The sequence below is a fragment of the Halichoerus grypus genome, chromosome 4 (assembly GCF_964656455.1).
Source record: "Halichoerus grypus chromosome 4, mHalGry1.hap1.1, whole genome shotgun sequence".
NCBI lineage: Eukaryota > Metazoa > Chordata > Mammalia > Carnivora > Phocidae > Halichoerus > Halichoerus grypus.
Genome location: NC_135715.1, coordinates 51119855 through 51125277, shown reverse-complemented (window position 1 = coordinate 51125277; position 5423 = coordinate 51119855).

Here is a 5423-nt window from a genome sequence, read left to right as displayed (position 1 = left end):
TCTGCTGGGGAGTCACCGTGTGCGAGGGTCTGCAGGAGGAAGGCAGGTTTCCCGAGCGAAGGGAGATTGGACGGGCGGGGCTGCAGCTGGCGGAAGTGTTCCATTCTGGGATGCTGGAGAGGGAGGCCATGTGACAAGCATGGTGCAGTGGGGCCGGGAAAGGAGGCAAGAATGGAATGGGCGCCCACAGAAGATATCTGTAGGACTTGGCAGCTGCTGGGCTGGGGAGATGGAGGGCCTCCCATCTATTGTTGTGGGTGGTTGAACTGGTACAACCCTTATGGAAAGTAATTTAATTCCAAAATGCAAAATACAATTTCATTTCTGTGGATTTATCCCACAGATGCACTCACGAGGGGGAAAAATCCTATCTATGCAAGGATATTCATTGCAGCATCTTCATTAGAGCAAAGGACTGGAAACATCTTGGGTGTCCACAGCAGAGAATTTTTGGTACATCCTCACAGAGGGTTCTTGGCAGCGATTTCAAAGAAGGGAGCAGCTTTGTATTTCCTGATGTAGAACACTCCCTCACATATTTTACGTGAAAAAAGCAAAGGATGGGAAATGGGCATAAATGCCTTCATTTGTATAAAAAAATGCAAACAAGAATATGTACGCATATGCTCTCAGGAAAGATACACAAGATACTGACAGCAGGGGTTGCCTCTGAGGAGAGCCCTGTGGCTTGGGGACACCATGGAACGAAGATACTTCACCATGTGCCTTCTGGAATGTTTTGAATTCTGTATTGTGAACACTTACTAACTTCAAAAAATGAGTGACTACAATAATAAATAACAGTGAGGTGGGGAGGAAGTGCATGCAGCACATGGAGACAGTTCTTTCAAGAACTTTGGCACTGAGGGGAAAAAGAAAGTAAGGAGGCTAGATTAAGGGAGTTGGAGGATCAAGGAAGTTCTCCCTGACACTTCATACCCCTCCCATCCCCCTGGTCGTCATGGTCTGGAAAGACCTTTGAAGGCCACAGGGAAAGGGGCAGAGATAACAGAAAGATGGGGAAGGGGGGGCTGGGGCCAAAGCAAGCAGGAAGATAAAGCTTGAGGAGAGAGGGACTGGTAGGAGTAGGTGACGGTAGGGATGCTTTGGGGACACATGGGCTCTGAGGAGAGGCACACTGAGGGAAGGGTGAGGAGTGGGGGAGAAATCAGGTTTCTATTTCATTCATACTGTTACGGAACCTGGGCTGCATCGCCCGACGGAAGAACCAAGCGGCACCCAGAGATTTTGGAGGATAGGAGGTTTATTTAACGCTGGTGGGCTCAGAGGAGAGTGGTCTCCAAAGGCCTGAGCCTGAGCACAAAAAAGGGGGTAATTTGTACACTTCTACTTCCGCACATTTGGCACTTTTGGCGCGTGCGCGAAGCAGGGCAGGGAGAAGACCCCGGATTGGTGCGCGCGGGAAGCAGAGCCGGGAGAAGAACCCGGAAGAGCCCCGGGGCAAGGACTGGGACTCTCGCTGGCTCGGTCGGCCATCTTAGGACACAGATTTTCCTTATCGTTACCCCCTTTGATGCCCCTTGTGGAAAGCTAAACACCTACTTTAGAGGGCACCATCTTCATCTTCTAAGGGACGATATAGTGAGTAAGGAGTAACTGGGGTCTGATTTTAGCAATTTGAGCAGGGATAAACCTAGTAAGGGCATTAAGAATACAAGGACCAAATGCCACTATGAGGAGAAGCAATAGGAGGGGGCCGACGAGGGAGGCGAACCAAGGGAACCGTTGTGAGAGGGAATCCCACCAAGTTGTCCGCTGGAGTGTTACCCACTGGCGATGTACTCGGTCCTGTAATTGGGCCAGAGTTTCTTGGACCACCCCCGACTCATTAGCATGGAAACAACATTCCTCCTGTAAGAAGAGGCAGAGGCCCCCTTGCGTGGCCGTGAGCAAGTCGAGCCTGCGCCTGTTTTGGAGGACCACTGAGGCCAGTGAATCGAGTTGGTGCTGCAGGACCAGGGCCGGCTGAGTGAGGGCTGAAAAATCCGCCGTGAGTTGTTGAGTTAGCCCCTGGTACTGAACCTGAGACATCCTGACGCCAGTGGTGCTGAGGGCAACACCTGATGCGGCCAGCAGCCTCACGATAGGAGGGATGGCCGCAGGGGAGCGTCGAAGGTAGCTAGGAGGTCCCCATATGAGTGGGGCATCGCTCCCAGGAGGACTGAAAGATCAGGTAAGAGACTGACAAGCGTGCATGATTGATCACACGGGGTGATGGAGATGTATACACCTTAATCACAAGCCAGAAAAGTGTTGTTCGGCACACAGACCCAACTGTGGCCCGTGATGGGAGAGGAAGAGTTGCCATACAGTGGTACCGGAGCCAGAAAGGGATAATCTGAGGCCCCTGGTGCTGAGGTGGGAGGTGACATGGTAGATTGGTTGAGGATGACACCTGGTATTGGACAGGACCGGGCTTTATACAGATCCAGCAGTCAGACGCTAGGGGTGGATTCAAGTGTTTAAGTGCTTGGTGGGAGGCATTAATCATACCTAACAGTTGTGCTGTAGATGCTTGCTGCCTGTGGATGGGGGACCCAGGGATGCACCAGGGTGAGTTATTTCCTGTCTGACTCTGGGGGTTGACTGTAAGGCTTGGAGTGAACATGGACTTAATCATAAATTTGGCTATGGCGTCGGTCCCCATAGGGTGATATTGGCCCAACAGGAGAATGATTCCTGTAGCCCATGATGTGGCATTGGGTTCTAAGCCTGAGAGGGTGAGCGGTATACAGTGATTGTTAGGGCAAGAGGATGGGGTGGTGTTGTGTGACAAGGAAATCCAGATGTCACTGCACTGTTTGAGGCGCCACCAGGTGGACCATCGTTCCATTCCCGGCCAAGTCGCCACCCATGACTCACATCCCCAGGCTTGCGAGCAGAACTGAGGGCAGGTGTTTGGCCGTTGAGGCGTAGGGCCCCCACAGATGTAGATATTTACCAGCTGGTAACCTGAGTGAGGGCCATGGTAGGAACACTGTCTATGAGGTTCCCAGAAGGTATCAAGAAACTGGCATCCATCAAAATGGAAGTTAACCTTCGGTGTGTGCCCATCCCAGGTGGAAGAAGTCAGTGGGGGCGCTGGTGCAGGATTGAGGGGGATAAGCTGGAAAGTCCATTTGCCAGTAATGGTGATATGAGAATTTGCCCCCCTTGCCTGGCTGGGCAAGCTAGAGGCAGTGAGGAGGAACAGCACACCAGGCAGCAGAAAACCGGGACTGACTGGGGCCAGGAAAACCATGGTGAAATGCGCTCAGGAGTAGACAGCAGAGGGCCAGTAAAAGTGGGATCTATGACCTTAGGTAGAGGGAGCCATCATGGCTAACCCATCAGCAGATGAAACCCGTGGACAAGTAAGTGCAGTAATACACCCTAGGGTCACCCAATAAGCAATGGCAATAGTAAGCCTCTGGGGGAAAGTCCAGTCAGGAGGGGCAACAGTGTAGTCTGACTCCCAAGATGAGGGAAATCATGCCGATGAGATCCAGGGACCACGGTGAGCAGGTGTCCATCAGTCGGTGGGGTCTCGTCGAAAGTGAAGCTGGAGTGGGTTCGTGAAGTCTGGCTGGACTCTCCACTTGCGTGGCTCCTTTTCCGAATGATGAGCTTTCTTCATTCTGGAGTGGTGGACCCACGGGGTGACACCTGAGACCTCTAGATCTTCAAAGGGGGTTGCTCCCATCCTCTAGACACCTGGCGGGGGCCGTGGTGCAGACCGAGCATTATTTGTAGCACATGTTATGCATCGTTCACTCGTTGCTCGGCATAGTGCTGGCAGCTGACTGATGTAGTGCTTCTTGAGAAAGGCTCTCATGCAGTTTACCCAGATGAGTGAATTGGTGGTATTCCTTGACTAGATGCCCTCCAGTTGCTGTTGGAACAAAGATGCACCCATTTGGCATCATCCACCATCCCTTTTCAGTCAGGGTGGCTCCCTCAGCCATGGCCCAATCCTTTTCCTTTTTAGTGCAACTGGGTAGAGGGACTTCTTCTGGGGCTATTAGGGCCATGGTGAGGGAAGGGGCTCTGTCCATGTCCTCACTGGCTGCAGTCTTGGCTGCCTCATCTGCCAGATGATTTCCCCATGCTATGGGGTCATCTCCTTTCTGGTCCCTTACAGTGCAGGATTGTTACTTCCTTTGGAAGCCAGACGGCTTTGAGGAGTCTCAGCATCTCCTCTTTGTTCTTGATAGCTTTTCCTGCTGCGGTTAGGAGGCCCCTTTCCTTGTAGATGTCTCCATGTATATGTACAGTAGCGAAGGCATACCGAGAGTCAGTATAGATGTTGACTTGCTTACCTTCACCGAGGGTGAGGGCTCGGACTAAGGCATATAATTCAGCCCGTTGAGCTGACCATCCAGCTGGTAATGCCTTAGCTTCTAGAACTTCAGTGGTTGTGGTTACTACATAACCTGCTTTCCGGTCACCCTCCTGTAGGTAACTGCTGCCATCCCTGAACAGCGTGAGCTCTGGATTCTTTATGGCTTGATTCCACAGATCTGGACGGCTCGCGTAGACTTCATCAGTCACCTCAGAGCGGTCGTTGTCTGGTCCCCCCTCTTCCGTGGGGAGAAAGGTTAATGTCCTTACTGTTTTGAGGGTGACTCGCGGGTTTTCGCAGAGAAGCCCTTGGTATTGTGCTAGCCGACAGCTGGAAAGGAAGCGGTGTCCCTGTGTGTTCATGAAGGACACAACTGCATGAGGGACCTTGATGTTAAGTTCTTGCCCCAGGGTAAGTTTGTCCGCCTCCTTGATGAGTAGGACTGTGGCTGCCAGCGCCCTGAGGCACGGTGGCCATCCTGCTGCCACGGGGTCCAGCTTCTTTGACAGGTAAGCAACTGGCCGTTGCCAGGGTCCAACAGTGTAGGTGAGTACCACGAGTGCTATTTTTTCCTTTTCATGCACAGAGATTGAAAGGTTTTTCTACATCTGGTAGGCCCAGGGCTGGAGCCGGCCCCAGGGCGGTCTTTATCTCTGTGAAAGTGGCTTCCGTTTCCTCAGTCCAGGCAGGGGGTTCTCGATTTGATCCCCCTAAGAGATCATAAAGGGGTCTTGCTATTGCCGAGAACCCAGGGATCCAGATGCAGCAGAATCCTGCAGGCCCCAGGAATTCTCATAGGCCCCTTTTTGTCTGGGGTTCGGGCAGGGAGATGATGACCCTTTTCCTCTCCGGCCCTAGTTCTCTTTTCCCTTGCGTGAGGAGGAAACCAAGGTATCGGACATGTTGTTGGCAGATTTGTGCCTTCTTCCATGAGGCTCGGTATCCCGAGTCTGACAGGAGATGTCGGAGGGCCTTTGTGCCTTTTGTACAGTCTTCTTGTGTGTCACTGGCGAGGAGGAGGTCATCCACATACTGGAGGAGGGTGCACCGTGTGGCCTCTCTTGGGAAGCTGATGAGGTCC